The 22,866-nt window shown below is 40.5% G+C and overlaps 1 long non-coding RNA gene across 1 annotated transcript in view; it reads right to left on the reverse strand.

Moving 5' to 3' along the window:
- Positions 1-5,864: 5,864 nt before the first annotated feature.
- LOC116757829 overlaps positions 5,865-22,866 on the reverse strand; it is a 47,718-nt gene continuing 30,716 nt past the window's right edge. Inside the window, exons 4-5 of the long non-coding RNA XR_004351094.1 lie at positions 14,446-14,520; positions 5,865-8,377 (exon numbers count right to left, since the gene is read on the reverse strand). This is a non-coding gene — a long non-coding RNA (uncharacterized LOC116757829). The remainder of the gene's footprint in view (positions 8,378-14,445; positions 14,521-22,866) is intronic.

A 22,866-nucleotide genomic window follows, 5' to 3' on the forward strand; every position in this document is an offset into this window, starting at 1 on the left:
CCACTAGTTTGTAAACTCCTGTGGGTGAGACATAATCGCCCGCTCCCCACATCACCTTAAACATCAGAGATATTCAATAAACTCTTACTGAAAGTATATACAAATATATTTTGTATAGTTGGGAAACTATAAATCATCTAAAAAAAAAGGAAACTGTTGAAGATTTGTGAGTGGGAAACCAAGTAGGAGACAACTGCCATAGTTGAAGGGACAGTTAGTGAGCGTCTGGAGTCAAGGGGGCGGAGGAGACGTGAGGCCTCAATACCTGTTGCCGACTTCTTCACTGACTTTTAGAGCAAAGTGACACCTAGGCAAAGCACAGATCACCTCCAAGATGAAGATCACAGCCAAACAGTATCGCTGTTTGTCCAAACTCTGACTTGCTCTGAATGGATAATTGGGTATTAAAACCAGTACTATTCTAATAAAAAAGTAGAGGGACAGTCAGGTTTGGGGAGGTGACCACCAACCTTGAGGAAAAGAAGCAGATGTGAGGATTCTTCCCTCCAGCCTCCCTCACCTCCATCCCTTCCTTTCCATCCCCACAGTAATCCTTTCCCCAGCCAGTCCTCACATCCCCTTCTCTCCCCTGCCCCTTGAGCTAAATGCTCACTAACTGTCCCTTGACCTGCGGCAGTTGTCTTCTAATTGATCTTCCACTCAAATATCTTCGACAGTTTCCAGGTTTTTTTCTAGGTAATTTATAGTTTCCCAAACATATCCCACACATTTCCACCCCCAGATCTTTGCTCAAGCCTTTGTGGGGCCTCTGGACTATTTTCTCCCATATCTGCCTATTCAAATTTTATTTATTCTTCAAGATTCAGTCTAACCACACCATCCTTCATTGAGTCTTCCCTGAAATTTCCTCCTGGAAGCAATTTCTCTTTTTCTGAACTCTCATAGCACTTGGCACCTTTCTTACTGTATTTGGCATACTCTGTATTACAGTTTTCCATGTACATCTTTGCTCTCCAATTAAAACGGAAATTCCTGGGGACGCAAACTTTTATCTTATCTCCCATAGTACCATGCATTGTTAATTTCATATAATATGTCCTCCATGAATACTTGTTGAGTGAAGGAATGTATGAATGAATGACGATATAAAGCAATATAAATAATTGAATGAATGGGATGGATTGTCAGTATTTCTCAGACTTAAGGAAAAGGAAAGTCACTCCAGATGCTTATCAGGTTGAACCTCTTACCTTTACTTAGGTTAATTATCATTAGCCTCATTTTACAGACAAAGTAACCGAGGCCAGTGTAGACCAAATGCTTATGGAAATCATATTGCCCAATGCAAGGCTCTTTATTCTAGGCCATTGTGCTCAATATTAGCCCCTATTTTTTAATCTCTGGCACGTATGTCATGGGATTCTCTTCAAGAAGACCAGAAAAGATACCCTAGTTCTTTTTATTCCCTTCTCATTAACCCCTTTTTTTAGTCCCATGCCTTCATAGAGGGTACAGATGAGCACTTATAATAGGAAGATGTCCTACTCTATATAAACAGGGCAGACAGGGTCTAAATACATCCAAAAGGCAAAAGTTTTTCAGGATCAAAAGTAATTCCCAGAGAATCCCCTGGTGGTCCAATGGTTAGGACTCAGCACTTTTACTGCCGTGACCTGAGTTCAATCCCTGGTCGAGGAATGGAGATCCCGCAAGTCAAGCAGCTCAGCCAAAAAAAAAAAAAGTAATTCCCAGATTAGAGTCTATGGATACAGTGAGGAGGGAATTTTATCAAAAGCAGCAGCCTAATTGTGCAGAATGTGAGAAATCAGCCAATCACAGACGCCTCCATCAGCAGGCAGAGCCAGGAAAACAACTGTCTGCAAGTGTTCCTGTCTCTCCTGGCCACAATGCCACCAGGACCTCCTTGGTAGATGGTTCCCTGGACTTGGTTCAGAGCCCATGAATGGAAACTCTCAGGGCAAGCTTTTTCTTCTTGCTGCTGGCAAACTGCCCCAGAAGCATTCCAACCCCCTGGGCTCCACTGGGAGGCAGGCATCAGATCACAAGAGCAGAGCACCAGCTACCAGGGACAGGGTGGACCTGGCTTGGTAGAGGCCCCAGGCTCTAAGAAGTGAGAAGATCACTAAACAGGCTAGTTCTGCTACAGCAGGAAGAGTGAAGCCTGCTCCTGAGAAATCTCTGGCAAACGTTCTCACGGTATGATTTGTGAACAGCAGTTCCTGATAAAAGCTCAGAAAGAAGATAGTAGTCATTAACACCCTTTGGGCTGAGGCCTGCACCTCTTTTGACAGTTTTTCTGTATGTTAGACAAAGGGGTGCAGAAAATCAGAAAGATTTACAGGCAGTTGGGGGTTAGTGCCGCAGCCTGGAATCAGAAGGTAGTTCTCACCTGGCCTCTCTAAGAGATAAAAAGCTAAACGGTTCTGTGCCTCTATGTCCCCAGCCGTAAGATGGGTTTTCCTGGACTGGGACTGTTGTGCTTGTATGTGAGATGCCAGATCTACGCTCCAAGCATCAGCCACATGTCCTCAAGCCACATCAGCCTGGAGTGGGAACCGTGATGGTCACTTCAGGCTCAGTTCTCAGCGGTAACAAGAACCTTCCTCGTGGGCTGCTTCCTCCCGGCAGCTCAGTCCCCGGACGCCGTGCCCTTCCTCTGGCTTGTGGCGACGCCACTGGAGCCCCAGTCTGGGCTGTGGGCCGTGCTGACCTTACAAACCCTGGTGTGGCATTCTAGCGCTCGGCTCCAGCACTCCCCTCCCCAGAGGGCCCAACTGCTCCTCTCCGGTTTCATTCCATTCTCTTCTTGGGCTCCCACATCACACAGACCTTGAAGTACCTGACTGGTTTCTGCAGTTCACTAAGCTTCCTTGAAGGGTTGGGGTTAAAGACCATTTGAAAGGTGTCTCACCATGTTACACTCTTTTTTTTTTTTTGGCCAAGTCCCCTGCATTGGAAGCACGGACTTGACCACTGGATGACCGGGGCAGTCCCAGTACACTCTTCTAACGTTGAGGGCATATTTTAAAACATAATCACTGAGCCTTCATCACACTTATCAAAAATAACAATAATTCCTTAAAGTCCTCTCCTACCAATCCCTATGCATATTTCCTTGATTTTCCCAGTCTTTTTATTGTGGATTTGTTTCCATCAGGATCCAAACAAGGGCCTCACGATGCATTTGGTTATCTCTTCTGAGTCGAATTTGTCCGATAATAACTCCCCCTCCCTTCTTCTCTAATGCCATTTTCGTTGCAGCATAATGCATTATTAGTTGGAAAGACTGGGTCATTTCTCCCACAGAATGTCCCACCTTTTGGATTTAGCCAATTGTATCCTTGTCATTTAGGTAGTTCTTCCATCCTCCATATTTCCTATAAATTAACAGCAGTTCTAATGACTTAAGATCAGGATCAGTTTTTTAGGCAAGAAACATTATAGAGATACCTCCTGTTGCATCACCACATATAATGTTTGTGTTGTCCCACTTTTAGGGAGGCTAAGGTTGATCACAGGGTGTAGGTGGTGTCAGCCTGACCCTTCCATCATAATGCTCCCCACTGACATTTCAGCTAATAGTTTTAGCCTCATTAATGGAAGTTGCCTAGATCAATTATCTCTTTAGAGGTGGAAAATAGTGCATTTTAAAAAATTCTATCATTCCTTCTGCATTTATTGGTTGGAATTCTCCTATTATAGGACCCACTTGTATGAAAGATTTAGTTACCCCATAATATATGGCATAGAAAAGATAAAATACTTTCTCATTATTTATTCATTTTCAGAATAAAAAAATATTACCCTAGCAACTTCCAATGGCAAGGCTATTAGGTTGTTTGTGATTTTTTTGGTTTCATTATGAACTCATGTTTTTTATGTATTTAATGGGTTTTAATCCATTGAAGTTATTCTTCTTTTTGATGCAGAAATTGCCCTATTTTGGCCAATAAGGGCCTCTTTAAAGTGGTTCCTGTGTTGTTTTGACATGACCTCTAATAGTCTGGGAGAGTTTCCTTGCAAAACAAGTGGTCCATGGCTCATCATGTAGATTTCTTGTCCCAGACCTGGAATCAGCCATTTCACCATGGGAAATGGTATTTAGAGACCCATGTCAGGACTTTTATTTAATTAAGCTTTGCAAACATAATTGAGACTTTCTGTGTGGACACCTCTTGCATCTCATTGCCCTTTTTTTTTTCCACTGGAGGTAAATACTACCATGAATGTGTTATTTATCCTTCTTGTTTAAGTTTTTATTCTTTTACTACATATTTTGTATACATACATATTGAATGGCATTGTCTTGCAGATATTTAAATCTTATAAGCTGGTATTACACTGTGTGTATCTTATTTCAACCAGTGTTTTCCACACTATACTATATTTTTTATATTTAGCCATATTGGTAGATATATTGCCAGGTCATATTAACTGCTGCGTGTTCTTTCCTGGTATAAATATACCACAGTTCTGTTCCTGTTGATGAATTCTTTGGTTTTCAAATTTTGCTATTACAAACAATACTGCAATGGATATTCTCCATCACACCTCACTGTGCATAGCGTGAGAATTTCTCTAGGGTATATTTCTAGATGTGAAACTGCTCAGTCTTCGGGTATGAGCACCTTCAGATTTCCTAGATACTGCTAATTGCTCTCCAGAATGGTTGTGCAAATTGATACTTCCACCAGCAGTGTACAAAAGTGCCCACTTTCTTCCTACAATCTCACTCAAAGTTGGTATTATCAGACTTTTTAATTTGCGAAGTGATTTCTCCTTGGCATCTTAATTTTCACTTCTGTGACTGCTAGTGAGGTGTGTCGGCTCCTTGCGTGGTTGTTTCTATTGCGTTTGAGAGCATAGTAGTTAAGACCATAGGAACTGAAGCCAGACTCCTAGGCTCAAGCTCAGCTCTATCACTTAACTACCAGTGATGTTAGGCACACTATTTAGCCCTTTCTGTGCTCGTTTCTTCATCTGTAAAGTGGGGGTGATAAACACCTGTCTCGTAGGGGCATAGTAAAGATTAAATAGTAAAGATTAAATGAGTTAATATATCTCGAGTGCTTAGGACAGTGCCCAGCCATCATCATCATTGTTATTGGCTCACCGGGGTTCTTTCTATATTCTGGATACTATTTTCTTGGTTAGATTTTGCATTTTAAATATCTTTTCCCAAATGTCTGCAATTCGTCTTTTTACTTTGTTTTTGGTATCTTTTGTTTTTGCAGAAAGTTTTTTGTAATATGATGTAATAAAATATTGTCCTTAGTTTTTCCTATACAGTTCAAGGTTTTGGTGTAAAGCCTAAGAAATCTTTCTATACACAAGGTCATAAAGACCTGTATTTTCTTATAAAAGTTTAAAGTTTTTTTTTTTACTTGTAGGGTTTTAACCCAACTGTGATGTAAGACAGGGATCCAACTTTGTGTTTTTCCACACACATAATCAATTTTCCAAGCACCATTTATTGAACGGTCTTTGTTTTCCCATTTATTTATAATTCTACATTTATTACATATTGGGTCCACATATGTGTGAGTGTGTTTCTGGGCTTCCTATCCTGTTCCATTGATTCATTTTCCAATTCTCGTGCCATCCCACTATGTCCGAATTTCTAAGACTTTTATTTTAAAATAAGCCTTCATATCTCATAGAACAAGTCCCACCTCCTTTTTTTTTTTTTTAACATCTTTATGGAGTATAATTGCTTTACAGTGGTGTGTTAGTTTCTGCTGTATAACAAACTGAATCAGCTATACGAATACATACATCCCCATATCTCCTCCCTCTTGTGTCTCCATCCCACCTTCCCTATCCCACCTCTCTAGGTGGTCACAAAGCACCGAGCTGATCTCCCTGTGCTACGCGGCTGCTTCCCACTAGCTATCTGTTTTACATTTGGTAGTGTGTATATGTCCACGCCACTCTCTCACTTCCACCTCTTCTTTTTTGAAATGGAATCTCAGTTCTTGGCCCCTTGCTCCTCCACAGAGCCTCCCGGAGCCTGAAGGACAGTGTAGACTGTGTCTAACATCTGAGAAATCTGGCTGGTAGCTGCTCTGACGACGGAGCAAAGGGAGGTATTAGGGAGATCCCACGTCCCCAGAATTTATCTGAGTGAAGTGTGGAGGTATTTCCCCTGAGCCAGTTGTGGGCCATAGGAAAGACTTGCTTTTGTGGGATCATCTTAGACCCATGTAAGAGGGCCAGCTTCTATAAAGAACTAGAGCTGATGGTAAGCTAAGTAACCCGGTGGAAAAGATGCACTCTCCCATATGAATGAAATTGGAGATGAGAGACTCCCAGAAACAGCAGGTGCCCCAAAACGCCCACAGAAGACCTCCCGGATAGAAAAAGTCAGCTTTAAACCTCCGCCCAGTCCCGGCTGGTCTGATAACCAGCTCATAACGGGGCTGGGCCAGTAGGACCTTTCCCTTTGCTCCCCTTTCTTTCCCTGCTTCAATTCTAGAGGAGCCAGAGACCACCTAATGAGTGCAAGGGGAGGAGGAGAAAACCTAGTCGAGGAAACAGATGGTACACATACCGTGCTGTCTATTCCCATTGCAAGCTCTCCACCTGTTGCAGGCTCAGGCTGGGGATGAAGATAAGCTTCAACTTGGTGATGCTGGAAGTTTTGACTATTACCTGGGACTATATATCTTAATTCATAAACTGAGACCATGTCTCATGATCAAAGGACTTTTTAGTTGGAGTGGCCAAAAAAGTGAATGAGTTTTCATTTATTCAGTGGCAAGGAAGAATTGGTCCACAATTCAGCTTACAAGGACAAGAGCGGGAGGCAAATAAGGACACTGCACAGCTGTATTCCGTGGATCCTACTCATGCGAAGTACTTATTACCTTTATTACGTTGCTGAATTAAATTTGCTAGTATTTTACCTAGGAATCTTGCATCTACATTCTTAAGTGTGGTTAATAGATAATTATCTTGTCTTGTCCTTGTCAGCTTTGGTATCGAAGTTATACTAACTTCATAAAAAGATCTGGGGAGCTGTCCCCCTTTTCTATCATCTGAAACAGGTATAATATAAGGATTATATGTTTGTTGATGACTTTGTAAAACTTGTCTCCAAAACCATCTGAGCCCGACTTTGGGGTGACTTTGGGGTACAGGAGACTGGGTAATATAACCTATAATTCCACTTAGGTACAATAAGGTCTCAGTCGCTGGGAGGCAAACAAATGTGGGGCACCGTTCTCCCTGTGCATCGTGGAACCCTCACCCGCCTCTTAGGCCCCTCGGGTAGCATGGATAGCCCAGGGCTCATGATGGAAGGAGAATGCCAGTGCCAATTTGGATATCAAAGTTTAGTAAAGCTGGATTTCTTTCTTTTTAGATAAAAGTTAAATAGAAATTGAAGAAAAAGGAAAAATATTGCCTCCCATACACCAGTGGAACCTCTTATGCACCCCATTTTCGGAGACCACCGCACCAGAGAGTGGACTGAACCTGACCGGCAGCTAAAGCGGTCCGCGCAGAGCCTCTGCGGGGAAAGGGAGAGGCAGGAAGAGGGGCTGGCGGTGGCAGCAGCCACGTGCAGGTTTTACCTGTGAGTCTGATCATAAGAGTCCCTGAGCGCGCTTGTTAACAAAAGAGACTCCCAGACTTTAGCCCAGACTTACCAAATCAGAATCTCGGAGTGGGATGTGGGTGGGTGCCTGGAACCTGTATGTTCATTTTGATAACCACTCCAGAAGTCTTGTAAATGGGCAAGTTTGGGAAACACACAAAAGGAGAATAAGCATGGGCTTTGGAGTTAGGCCAGAGCTCCATAATCACTCACCCTTTAATAGTTGTGGGCTTAGCGTGTGCCATTTAACCTCCCTGTGCCTCCATGCCCTTAAGAAAAGGGGGTTAGTCATACCTCCCTGGTAGGGTAGCCACAAGCATTCAATGAGAGGATTCATGTAAAACACTCTGTACAATGTCCAGCACTTGGTAAACGATCATCTTTTTTATGGACAGGCTTCTGGTGGAAGATGTGAGGCTTACATTTCCAACCTGCAAAACATTCATCCGTGAGGTTGAGATGAAGGGATAGTGCCTCAGTTCTCGTTTGTTCAGCATTCAGTCCCATTTTTCTGGTAGCAGTGACGGTTTTTTCTTAGAGAATCATCACCACCTTTTAGTGCCAGTTCATGTAGTTCAGGTTGATGGATCTGACCCTGCCCTTCACCTCCAGGGCTGAGTGTGATCAAGGCCTGGCCAATCAGCATACTCCTTTCCCCCTGGCCGCCATGACTGGTTCTGAATAAGGAGTATGACCCAAGTTGGTCCAATGAAATTCCACCTTGGGACTTTTCACTAGAGCTGTGAGCCTGGAGCTGAGCTGCCAGCTGCCCTCTTGCCAGAGGAAGGGAGGGCCCACCTGAGAACGCAGCAACAGAGGAGAGAAAGGCTGAGATATGGGGAACACGGGACCAAAGCTCAAAGGAACTTTGAGCCCTGGAATCGAGACATGCTGAAGCAATTCCATCCTGGGAATTTTCAGTTACGTGAGCCAACAACTTTTTTTTACTTAAGACAGTTTGAGTTAAATTTTCTGTTACTTGCATTCAAAAGGGCTCTGACAATAAGTTTTAAGGCACTGCTTCTATTTTAGTCTTCAACTTACTGTATAATCACGTAAGCCCCTTTCCTGTCTGACACATTTCCTAACTTTATTAGGAAGAAGCAATCCCATGGCCTTAGCATTTAGACTTGATGGATAATGGAAATTGCTAAGGCATGATCACTCCCTGGGGATTAGACAACTCAAGTCCTTTCCATCTAAATAGATTCTGTTCTCTCAGGGTGAGAAGGAGCTGATATTTAGGTGGGTCTCTGTTTTTGTTCTCCAAACTCTGAGAAAGGTTGCCGTTAAAGGGCAACACAACAACTAAAAGCTGTTGGATAGAAGAGTGACACGCTTGGTTGGTATGCAGTACTGTGTAGCTGAGATGATTATTCTCAATTAACGGGCAAACATTACACAATTGTCTCTTTCAAGTCCAGAGTGCTAATATATAATACACAATCAGAGGGCATTGTACGTCAGACTATAACTCATTAGCCAGGGCCAATTCTTTACCCCTTAGAAATAAAATAGTCTGTTGTTTATGAAAGCCACAATTTGGAGTCTTTTAAATTTGCAGCTATAGACCAGGTGAAGGAGTTCTATTTGGGAAGAATCCAAATGGAATTGGGAACCGAAATTCCTGTTGCGAACTCATTATTAAGGCAAAATCAGTGTTAGTAGAATGGGGGTGGGAGGGAGGTGGGCTTTGATCTCCTGTGCCTCTCACCAGGAACCCCACTCAAGGACTCTTGGCCAGTCTGGCTGAGGCAGCATCTGCCCTGCTGAGGGACATCCCAGAATGGACACGTCCCTGTGCGACTGCCCAGGGAATGCCAAACAGATTGGGTCATTTTATTCAAACCTGGGGGACTTGGCTGCCCAGGCACACGCTCTGTGGATGAACTCACTTTTGCTTTAGTCCACATGGCTGCCGAAGTCTGCAGCTCAGACAGCAAGGGAAAGAGGTGAGGAGAAGGCAGGGAGGGAGATCAGAGAAATCTGTGGAAGAGGATTGAATTACTGTCGGATCACAGGGTGTGGGAGACTCTGGGACAGATTGATGGGAGAGCCTACCCGGCTGGCAGGGACCTGAGAACTGTCACAGATGGCTGTGCTGAGCCAGCTGCCTTGCTTGTGCGTGCAGAGCACAAGCTAAATGGGAGCAAGACATCTTAACAGTTACCAAAACACCCAGCAGTATATCAGCCCACCTAACTGGAAAACAAAGCAGGCCTTTGGACTCCAAATCCCCCAGGCCAAAGCCATATCTACAATGTTATCCAGTGTCTTGCTTCACAGGGCATGTCTCTATCAGTCTTTCAACAAACACCTATTAAAAGCTTCTAAATGTCAGGGCTGGCTGTGCTAGGTGCTGGGGATGTGAAGGAAATATGCACAGTGCTCCCCTCTAAGGGTCTCACCACCTAGTAAACAATTATAAAAAAGGGGAAAAATGCAGTAGGAGCTGGGGTAAAAGAGAGCACAAGTACTACAGGAAACAGGCACCAGCTTATGTTAAGTTGTTATGTAAAGCTAAAGAATTTTTATCTTCAAACATGCATGAACCACTCTTCAAATTCCACCCAACAGTTGTCTCTCATCCAATCCAGGCTCATACCTATGACCTCAGCATGGTAAAAATATCCCCCATGGCCCTTAAGGTCTAGTAATAATTTAAAGTTTTGTTTTTCTCTGTATGTCCTCTGATGTGTTTTCATATCTCGGATGTCTTTCTTTTCGAGGGTGTTATTTACTCTGGTTGGTAGGATATGATATTAAAAGGTCAAGGCTTTAATTTTGTGGAACATCTAGCTTCATTTGGAAAGAGAATTAAGCCCCCACGATCAGAGGTTTACCCCTCAATCTAAGCCAGAGGCTTAGCAAATGTGGACTGTGTTCTTGCTTACTGGGGCCAGAGCAAGAGACAAAAAGGGGTTCGCTCCATTCAAACCCATCGTCATTACCAGATATTATGGCATTGACAGGACACCACCATTACGTGGTTTGGCAGCGTTATTGTGCTCATAAATAATGGTAAATATGAGCGTGTGTGTGTGTGTGTGTGTGTGTGTGTGTGTGTGGGCGTGTGCATGTGCACATGTAACGTTTTGCAATCTCCTTGAGGGCAGCGACAATGGTAATTATTATGAACGGACAAGCATAACCCCAGATACTGACAAGGCACACTCCCTCATATCTCTCATGTCTGTGCTCAGCATCACCTCCTCAGAAAGCCCTTCCCTGATCACGACTAGAATGTAAAGTCACTGGGATTCTTGTCTATTTTGTTCACTGTCCACAAAATTAAAGACCTGAACTTTTAAAATGTCATATTCCACTGGGTACATTAAACAACACAGTCAAGAAGAAGGATGTCCTATGTATAGGATGAATAAACAACAAGGTCCTACTGTATAGCACAGGGAACTATATTCAATATCCTATAACAAACCATAATGGAAAAGAACACGCAAAAGAATATACGTATGTAACTGCATCAATTTGCTGTACAGCAGAAACTACCACAGCATTGTAAATCAACTCTACTTCAATAAAATAAGTTTAAAAAAAAAAGAAAGATGACCAAGACGTGAAAACAGAGAATCTACACGGAAAAGAACACAATCATTAAATTGTTGCTAGACCTGAATGGCCTGGGGATAGTTTGACCCTGTTGAGGTCCTGGATATGAAACTAATGGGACAAGAGAAAACCGTTGGACGGACATAAGGGAAGATGTGGCATCTGAAGAGTGGTTTACGTGGCTGAGGACAGTCACGAAGTCTTTGGCTTCACAGCACAACTTACATGAAATGGTGCTACCTTCTGGGTGCAGCTCCTAGAACAGTGCCTGCCACATAATAGCCACTCAGTAACTTCTTATTGAATGTCAAGCGCTCTTCAATGAAGTTTTTATTTGTTTCCTGTCATTTAATTTTGTAAAAAGGTAGTATGTTGACATAGTTCAACATTCATTTTAGTGTAAAAAGGTAACACAAGGCCTTGTTCTTACCCTATTCTCTGCCTGACTGGTTCCCACCCAGCAACCATGTCCTGTAACCATTTTTATTACTTTCCTTCCAGACTTTGCTTATGCAAATCAAATATAACTATATTTTTATTTTATTATGCAAAAGATAACATACTATCTACTCTGATATTAACCTTGCTTTTTTCATTCAATAATATAAGTTGATGAATGGGTAATGTGGTATATTTATACAATAGAATATTATTCTACCATAAAAAAGAAGGAAATTCTGCCATTTGTGATAACATGGATGGACCTTGAGGGCATCATGCTAAGTGAAATGAGTCAGACAGGAAAGACAAATACTGCATGATCTCATTTATATGGGAAATCTAAAAAAAAATCGTACTCATAGAAACAGAGAAGAGGTTGGTGGTTGCTAGAGGCTGGGGGCAGGAGGGAGAAACTGGGGTGAAGACAGTCAAAAGGTACAAACTTCTAAGATAAGTAAGTTCTAGAGATAGAACATATAGCATGGTGACTATAGTTAACAATACTGTATTGTACATCGGAAAGTTGCTAAGAGAGTAGATCTTAAAAGTTCCCATCACAAGAAAAAATAATTGTAACTATGTGAGGTGATGGATGTTAACTAAACCTATTGTAGTGATCATTTTGTAATACATATGTACATCAAATAATTATGTTGTACATCTTAAACTAATACAATGTTATGTCAGTTGTTTCTCAATAAAATGGAAGGGAAAGATATAAGTTGGAGATTCTTCAAGTTCAATTTGGTGTCTTCAATTTTTTTTTTTTTTTTTTACAGTTCCAGTCAATTCTACTGTTTAAATGTTCCACAGTTTATTAAACCAGCCCATGTGGATGGACACTTGTGTTGTTTCCAGTCTTTTGCTATTAAAAAACAAAAGCACTCTATACCATATAATAGTATAAATTCCCAGAGACAGGATTGCTAGGTCAAATAGTTTATGTCTTGGTAATTTTATATACATATTGCCAAATTGCCTTCCAAAGGGGTTATGTAAATTTAAGTCCTCACCAGCAATGTAAAAAAAAAAAAAAGTCTGTCTCCCCACCACCTTGCCAACAGAGTTTTATCAAACTTAGAATTTTGCTAATCTAGTAAGTAAAAAATAATACCTCAGTATGTTTTTTATTTGCATTTCTCTTGTGACACAGAGCACCTCTTTATTTCTATGAATGGATACTTCATACCTTTCTTATGTTTCTGTTAGGTTAATCGTCTTTGTATACTTGGCTTATAAGAAGCACATTACATATAGGGAGATTAGCCTTTCTCTGTAATGTGAGTTTCAAAATTTTTTTCCAGTGGTGTGTTGGTTAGTGTTTAGTAATGGTCTCTGGGGAAAATAAATCCTGGTTTATAGCATTTGCCAAGTTCCATGATGTAAATATTCCCACCACAGCCAATTTCAAGCTACCAACATATCACTAAATGTGGAGTTGGGGAGAAACGTGCAACACCAGGCCATTATGTAATATCTCCATGATACAGACACAACAGATGTAAATCACTCCAAGAGCATGGATGATAGCAAAATGTAGTTAAACAATTAGAGTGATGAGTCTTTGAGCATATATTACCTTTGTTTCATTCTTTATTTAATTATAAGTTTATATAACTTAATTTTAAATAATGGCTGTGGTTGACAACCAGCTTGCAAAATTTCTAAAATTTAATAATCAGCTCCTGTGAGCCAGTGCAGGCCATCTCCAACACCCCACTGCCTTTCATTCTATTTGTTTTCTGACTTTTTTTTTCAAATGATGTTTTTCATCATGCAAAGGTTTCATTCTGATGTAGTTTTACTTATCAGTCATATTATTTATGAGTTCAGAATATTAAGTAACGGTTAGGAAGACCTTGCCCATTCCAAGATTATAAAAGAGTTTTACCATGTTTTCTTCTGACACTTTTATGGTTTCACTTTTATGTTTAAATCTTTAATCCATTTAGAGTATATGCTAGTGTGTGGTGGGAGGTACGGCTCCTACATGCAGTTTTTCCATCCAGTTGTCTCACAAGAGCTGAATAGTCCGTCTTTTCCCACTGATTTGTAAAACCATCGTTATATGATGCAGCTTTCTTGATTTTAATGAACGTGGTATTTATCATTATTTGAATGATGTTTTAATTATGATTATAGTTTATAAACAGCTTCCCTGTGTCTGCTCATTTGATTCTTTAACCTATAGTGGTAGGTTTGGTAGATTATAATAGCTACCATATTTTCATGCCCAGTATACTTTCCCATCCTCTGTCTCTTGAATCCTTTAGGGAACTCCCCCTTCATGCAATGTGATCCTGGAGAGACGGTCAGTTATGGTACACTGGCCAAATACTGTGTTATATATGCGACCTAGGCTGGCCAATCCAAAAATCCCAACCCACGGTAATAGGCTAGGGTTTGGACATCTGACCTGAGCAAGGCAATATAATCTTCCTTGGGAATGATATTTGAAAAAGATTTTCTGTTGGAATTGTTAAGCTGGGAGATACGTTCTTTAGATCTTCTTAACTGACACATAAATTAAAACTATCTGAGAAAAAGCCAAACAAAAACAAGCAGAGCTAAGAAATGGAGAGCCAAAAAGTTTTAAAGGCATCATTTGGGTCTTTGTATCCAGCCTTGCTCCAAAGCCAATGCCCTTGGACAACCAGGAATAAAAGCCTACAAATTCCTTTTTTTATTTTTAACTTACGTTCATGTGTTCAATATGGCTTCTTATAATTTGCAGTCAAAAGAGTTCTAACCCTCTTCAATAGATATTACTGTTCCCACATTACAGAGGAAGAAACAGAGGCTGGTAGAGGTTAAATTCAATCAGTGTTAACGTGCTTCCCACTCTTTGCTCTTACCTTCTGGGACCCGTCCTTCCAGCACTGGCAGCTCCTCTCTTTGTGTACTGTATCCCAAAGATTTTCTGGTGATGACTGGGAAGAAAGGCCATATTAATGTATGGAGGCTGCTTACTATCTTCTAAAACAGTTAAGATTCTAAATTAGATCGGTTCTATTCCTCCTCATCAGACTTTCTTTTCCTGTAGCAAGGTGAAAAGCTCCCTGACCTGACTTCTCAATATGATCAAGGTTTTGGCTTTATCCTTGGTATCTTTGGCTGGAAAGGAATAAAAGCTCATTATCCAATGATGTCACATTCAAATCAGCCTCAGAGCGTCTTTTCATATTGCGAGGAGAAATATGATTTTCTAAAGTCCCTTTATAATTGGGAATATCTTTATACTATCTAGAGTAGAGTATACCTTAAAAACATTCTGAGTTAGAACCAGGTCCTCTAAGAATTCTCCTTCCTATGGAACAGCTAATACTTAGAGCTTCACAATTAGAAATGTTATACAGACTTCTGTTAAAATGCAAACAGCCCCTGGACAGGTTTACACCCGAGTCTTATTGGCTATGTGCACCTTAATGTGAGTTCATTTAGCAGGTTGGAACATATTTTCACTGAGGTAGTAGGAGGCAAAGGAGGATAAGTAGGCAGAGAAGAAAAAGGACAGGAGAGGCAGGGGATACTAATGATAGGAGAAAGAGTGAAGAAATGGAGAGGTGAAGACAGTTACTAAAGGCTTTCCTCCCAAGTCACTTCTGAGATACAGCTGTGAACCACAGTCAGGGTTAGGACAAGCTGATACGACAGCTACCATTAGGAATGAATTGAATTAGATTCTCTGAGCTCTGAGGGGAGGATCTAATTCAGCACTAGAACCAGCCATATCATTATCTTCACATTTTCTTCTACTTGGTCATTTTTGGCATCGCTCAAGACCCTTCATGAGCTGGAATTAATATGCATCCAGAAATCAGACCCAACCGTTTGTAGCATGTAACTGCAGCTGTCCCACACTGTCAGCAAGCACCAACTCCTTGAGCAATTTACTACCTGGACAGAAGTTCATTTCATAAGCTTATCTGTTCTCAACTGTCATCCAATAACCTAGTGGATTCCTCATCTATAAAATTTCAACTCTCCAAGCAAGTTCCTGTTCCAAGCCTCCTTACAGTGGCTCAGAGTGTCTTTGCTCCACCATTTTTTAGTAACTACACCCACCTTCACTTAGTTACATGCCAAGTGCTCTGATGCTCTTTGGTGAAAGTCCAAGTGAAGGCAAAACTAGGTTAAAGAAAAGACTTCAGCAAAATGGCAGCCTAGGAAGCTCCAAGTTTTCATTCCCCAACAGAAATGTTTTTTTAAAAAGGCAGAAACTGTCTGAACCAATCTTACTGAAGCTCTGGAAAACACTCAAAGTTTTGAGCCACCAAACAAATACCCAATCAAGAAAAAGCCATCTTGGGGCTTCCCTGGTGGCGCAGTGGTTAAGAATCCACCTGCCAACGCAGGGGACACGGGTTCAAGCCCTGGTCTGGGGAGATCCCACATGCCGCGAAGCAACTAAGCCCATGCGCCACAACTACTGAGCCTGCGCTCTAGAGCCTGGGAGCTACAACTACTGAAGCCCGCGGGCCTAGAGCCTGTGCTCTGCAATAAGAGAAGCCACCACAGTGAGAAGCCCGTGCACCACAAGAAAAAGTAGCCCCTGCTTGCCGCAACTAGAGAAAGCGCGCGCGCAGCAACGAAGACCCAATGCAGCCAAAGATAAAATAAATGTAAAAAAAGAAAAGAAAAGAAAAAGCCATCTTCAAAACAGTAGGAAAGTTCTGTGGCATTTTTAGTTACACTTACTCCACCCTTCCCCAGCATGGCAGTGGTTTTGGTCTTGAAGTGGTGGCAACCTGGTTTCCAGTATCATTCCTCAAACTAGAAGAAGCAGAGCAGAAATTATTTGCAAATTATTGTGTACATTTAAACTGTCCGGTGGATACCTGAAGGACTGACACAAGAGCCTGTCTCTGTTATGTCTAACTCAGAAATCAGGTGGTAAAAGTGGTGGACACTACTCATAAAACTTGCAAATGACTATAGCCCCACAGACTCCTGGAGCAAGAAATTATAGGTGGAAACATACAATAGACCTTCTAAGGTGCAGAGGACAATCTGGGGTAAGACTGGGAATCTAGGACATTTGAAAGCAGCCAAAAATATGGGGGGATTGAGGAAGCCATATGCACACCCAGGCAAGATGCATGCTCAGAAAATTGCTGAGAAGACCTTAAGATTTTACCTGACTGATTGCTAGCCTCAGAACTAGCCTAGCTAAGTACTGAAGGAATGCCCTAGTACACAGCCAATCTGCAAACACTGGAAGAGTTCCTGGCACTCAAGAAAATTTCTATCAAAACGTCTGATTTTGAGCTGAATGTGAGCTAAAGGAACAGAGACTTCAGTGATCACATGTGACCAGCAATAGCCTCTGCAAAAATAGTTAGGAAATCACTCAAAACAAACAGACTATTACAGCCTTCAACAACAACAAAACCAGCAAACCCTGGGAAAGGGGAAGAATGTGATTTCCAGAGTCATCATATATATATATATTTGGACACGCCCCTGACATATGGGATATTAGTTCCCCATCCAGGGACTGAACCTGCACCCCTGCAGTGGAAGCATGGAGTCTTAACCACTGGACCACCAGGGAGGTCCCCAGAGTTACCATATTATAGTAGTTAAATATCCAATTTTAAGCAAAAGAAGATTGCAAGGCATAGACAGAAATGGGCAAACATTCAAAGGAACAAAATCAATTCACAGAAACCATTCCTGAGGAAGCCCAGACATCAGACTTACTAGATAAAACTTAAATATGCTCAAAGACCTAAAGGAAAACATGGATAAGGAACTAATGGAAACCAGGAAAAATCATTTATAGATAAAATGAGAATATCAACAGAAATTATAAAAAGGAACCAAACAGAAATTGTGGAGCTGAAAATTACAATAATTGAAATGAAAATTTCACTGGAGGGATTCAACAGCAGATGTGAGCAAAGAGAAGAAAGAATCAGCAAGCTTGAAAATAAGACAATCAAAATCATAGAGTCTGAGGTGCAGAAACAAAAACAATGAAGAAAGCTGAACTAAGGGATCATGAAGTATACCAACATACACATTATGAGAGTCCCAGAAGAGACAAGAGGGGGGTGGAGATTATTTGAAGAAATAATGGCAAAACATCTCAACTTTGATGAAATAAATAAACCTACAACTGTAAGAAGCCTGATGGACTCCAAATAGGATAAACTCAAAAAGACCCAACCAAGACATATAAGCAAACTGTCCAAAGATAAAGAGAGAGTCTTAAAAGCAGCAAGAGAAAAGTGAATCATCATCACGTACTAGGGATTCTCAATAACAATATCAGCCAATTTTTCACAACAAACCCTGGAGGCCAGAAAGACATGGGATAAAATCTTTAAAGTACTGAAAGATAAACCTGTCAACCAAGAATTCTATAGCTGGCAAAACTTGCCTTCAAAAATAAACGAAGGGCTTCCCTGGTGGTGCAGTGGTTGAGAGTCCGCCTGCCGATGCAGGGGACATGGGTTCGTGCCCCAGTCTGGGAGGATCCCACATGCTGTGGAGCGGCTGCCTGTGCTCCGCAACGGGAGAGGCCACAGCAGTGAGAGGCCCGTGTACTGCAAAAATAAATAAATAAATAAAAATTAAAATGAAAAATATAAACGAAAAATTAAGACATTCCTAGATAAACAAAAGCTGAGGAAACTGATTACCACTAGGCTTGCCCTACCAGAAATGCTAAAGGGAGTCCTTCAGGTTAAAATGAAAGGATGTTATTCAGTAACTTGAAGTTGTATGAAGAAACAAAGGTCTCTGATAAAGGGTTCAAAAGAAAAAATGCATAAAGAATAATTATAGAGCTATGTTATTGGGCACTGTTATGGGTGGTATTATGTCCCCCCACCACCACCAATTAATAGTTGAAGTCCTAACCCTCAGTACCTCAGAATGTGATCTTATTTGGACATAAGGTCATTGTAGATATAATTAGTTAAGATGAGGTCATACTGGAATGGGTGGACCCCTAATCCAATATGACTGCTGTCCTTATAAAAAGGGGAAATTTGAGACAGGCATACGTAGAGAATGCTATATGAAGATGAAGGCAGAGATCAGGGTGATGTTTCTACAAGCCAAGGAACAACAAAGATTTTCAAGAGACCGCCTGAAGCTAAGTAAGAGGCATGGAACAGATTCTCTCTCACAGCCTCAAAAGATAGCAACTTGCTGACATGTTGATCTCAGACTTCTAGCCTCCATACCTGTGAGACAATAATTCTCTTATTTAAGTGATCCAATTTGTGATAAATTTTTAGAGTAGCATTAGGAAACTATTATAGGCGCATAATATATAAAGATGTAATTTGTGACATCAATAACATAAAGTGGCAGGGGAAGACAGAGCTATATAGGAGTAGAGTTTTTGTATGCAGTTGAAATTAAGCTGGTGTCAGTTCAAATTAGGTTGTTATAAATTTAGGATGTTAAATGTGATCATGATTATAGCCACAAAAATATAGCTAGAGAATATATACAAAGGAAATGAGAAGGGAATCAAAATGTGTGACTACAAAAAAAATCAACAAAACACAGAAGAAAGTAATAATGGAGTAAATGAGGAACAAAAAAGCTAACAGACATACAAAAACCAAATAGCAAAATGATGGAAATAAGTCCTTCATTATCAGTAACTGCTTTAGATATAAATGGATTAAACTCTTCAATCAAAAGGCAAAGACTGGCAGAACTGACTTAAAAACACAATCCAACTACATAATCTCTAAAACAGGTTCACTTTATATCCAAAAACACAAAAGGGCTGAAAGTGAAAAGGTGGAAGAAGATATCCCATGCAAACAATAATCCAAAGAGTGCCAGGGTGGCTATACTAGTTAGACAAAATAGACATTAAGTCAAAGACTGTTACAAGAGACAAATAAGGACTATCTAAGATATTATATAACTATAAAAGAGTAAATTCATCAGGAAGATATAATAATTATAAGCATAGATGCACCAAACAGCAGAGCCAAAGACTATATGCAGAAAACCTTGACAGAATTGAAAGGAAAAATAGTCCTTCAGAAATAGTTGGACACTACAAACCCTACCTTCAGTAATGAATAGAACAACCAGCCATAAGATTAATAAGGAATAGAGGGCTTAAACAACACCATAAACTAAATATATATGTATATATATACATATATATGCAGAAAACTCTAGGAACAACAGAATACACACTTTTCTCAAGTGCACATGGAACATTCTCCAAGATAGACCATATGTTAGATGACAAAACAATTCTTAATAAATTTAAAAAGATTTAAGTCATGCAGAGTATCTTCCTATCAAAATACAAGGGAAATTAGAAAATTCAAAAATATGTGGAAATTAAACAACATACTCTTAAATATCCAAAGGGTTAAAGAAGAGAAATTAGAACATACCTTGATAAAAATGAAAATGAAAACACAACATATCAAAATTTGTGGGATGCAGAAAAAGTGGTATTAAAAGGAAAATTTGGGCTTCCTGGTGGCGCAGTGGTTGAGAGTCTGCCTGCCAATGCAGGGGACATGGGTTCGTGCCCCGGTCCGGGAGGATCCCACATGCCGCGGAGCAGTTGGGCCCATGAGCCATGGCTGCTGAGCCTGTGTGTCCGGAGCCTATGCTCCTCAATGGGAGAGGCCACAACAGTGAGAGGCCCACGTACCGCAAAAAAAAAAAAAAAAAGGGAAATTTGCAGCTGTAAAAATTTACATTAAAAAAAGGAGAAAGGTCTCAAATCAATAACCTAACTTACACCTTAAGAGAACTAGAAAAGACAAAGAGGGAAGCTCAACACTAACAGACAGAAGGAAATAATAAAGATTAGAGCGGAGAAAAATAGAGAATAAAAAAAATAGAGAAAATCAACAAAACTAAAAGTTGATGTTTTGAAAAAAATCAGTAAAGTTGACAACTCTTTAGCTAGACTGGATAAGAAAAAAAAGAGAAAACTCAAATTACTAAATAAGGTTGGGGGGAGAGGGCATTACTATTGACTTTACAGAGATAAAAAGGATTATAAGAGAATACTATGAATAATTGTATGCCAACACACTGGATAATCTAGATAAAGTGGACAAATTCCTAGAAACGTACAACCTACCAAAACGGACTCATGAAGAAAGAGAAAATCTGAATAGATCTATAATTAGTAAGAAGATTGAATCAGTAATCAAAATCTGTCAACAAAGAGGCCTTCCCTGGTACCACAGTGGTTAAGAATCCACCTGCCAGTTCAAGGGACGCGGGTTTGAGTCCTGATCCGGGAAGATCCCACATGCTGCAGAGCAACTAAGTCCATGCGCCACAACTACTGAGCCTGTGCTCTAAGGCCCATGAGCCACAACTACTGAGCCTGTGTGCCACAACTACTGAAGCCCACGTGCCTAGAGCCCATGCTCCGCAACAAGAGAAGCCACTGCAATGAGAAGCCTGCGCACCACAACGAAGAGGAGCCCCCACTCACTGCAGCTAGAGAAAGCCCACACACAGCAACGAAGATCCAATTAAGACCCAATGAAGACCCAATGCAGCCAAAAATAAAAATAAATAAATAAATAAATTTATTTAAAAAAAAAAATCTCTCAACAAAGAAAAGCCCAAGATCAGATGGCTCACTGGTGAATTCTACCAAACACTTAAGAAAAATTAACACAAGTCCTTCTTAAATTCTTCACAAAAATTGAAGAGGAGGGAATACTTCCTAGCTCATTCTATGAGGCTATAATTACCCTGATATCAAAGCCAAAAATAGATACTAAAGAAAACTACAGACCCACATCCCTTAAGAATATTGATGCAGGGGGGGCGGGGAAAAAAAAAAACCAAAAGAAAAAAAAAAAAAGAGTATTGATGCAAAAATCCTCAACAAACTAGCAAAACAAATTCAGCAGCATTTAAAAAGGGTTATATACCATGACCAAGTGAGTTTTATTCCCAGAATGCAAGAGTAGCTCATCACATGAAAATCAACCAATGTAGAACATGATATCAATAGAATTAATAGAATGAAGGGGAAAAAAACACAACTAATGCAAAAATAAAAGGCATTTGACAAAATTCAACACCTTTTCATGATAAATATAATCAATCAAGTAGGGATAGAAAAAAATTTACTCAACATGATAAAGCCTATATATATATATAAATCCACAGCTAACATCATACTCAATGCTGAAAGACTGAAAGCTTTTCCTCTAAGATCAGGAAGAACACAAGGATGCTCACTTTTGCTACTTCTATTCAAAATAGTATTGGAAGTTCTAGCCAGAGCAACTAGGTGAAGGAAGGAAGGAAGGAAGGCAGGGAGGGAGGGAGGGAGGGAGCAAGGAAGGAGGGAGGTAGGGAGGGAAAGAAGGAAGGAAGGAAGGAAGGAAGAAAGAGAGAGAAAAAAAGAAATAAAGGAGGGGAGGAAGGAAAAAAAGAAGAGGGGAAGGAATAAAAGAAAAGGGAAGGAAGGAAGGAAGAGAGGAAAGAAGGGAGGGAAGAAAAGGTATCCAAATTGGAAAAAGAAAAGTAAAGTTATCTGTGTTTGAAGACAACATGATATTATATGTAGAAAACCTACAGAGTCCACACATCACAAAAAAAACTGTTAGAACTGGTTAAAAATTCAGAAAACTTGCAGGATACAAAATCAACACACAAAAATAGTGCATTTCTATATAATAGCAACAATTAATCTGAAACGAAAATTTTTTAAATTTCATATATAATAGTATCAAAAAGAATAAAATACTTAGGAATAAACTTAACCAAAGAGTCTAAAGAACTGTGCACTTACAACAATAAAATGTTGCTGAAAGAAATTAAAAACAGAAATAAATAGAAAGACATCCAATGTTCATGGATCAGAAAACTGAACATTGTTAAGACATCAACACTACCAAAAGCAATCTATAGATTCAATGATATTCCTATTAAAATTACAATGACTCTTTTGCATAAATAGAAAATTCATTCCAAAATACATATAGAATCTCAATGAACCCCAAATAGTCAAAACAATCTTGAAAAGAAAAAAAAAAGTTGGAGGTTTCACACACTTCTTGATTTCAAAACTTACTACAAAGACATAGTAATCAAAACAGGGTGGTGGGCTTCCCTGGTGGCGCAGTGGTTGAGAGTCTGCCTGCCGATGCAGGGGGGACAGGGGTTTGTATCCCGGTCTGGGAAGATCCCACATGCCGCAGAGCGGCTGGGCCCGTGAGCCATGGCCGCTGAGCCTGCGCATCCGGAGCCTGTGCTCCGCAACGGGAGAGGCCACACAAGTGAGAGGCCCGCGTACTGCA

Source organism: Phocoena sinus, chromosome 8 (assembly GCF_008692025.1).
Source record: "Phocoena sinus isolate mPhoSin1 chromosome 8, mPhoSin1.pri, whole genome shotgun sequence".
Lineage (NCBI taxonomy): Eukaryota > Metazoa > Chordata > Mammalia > Artiodactyla > Phocoenidae > Phocoena > Phocoena sinus.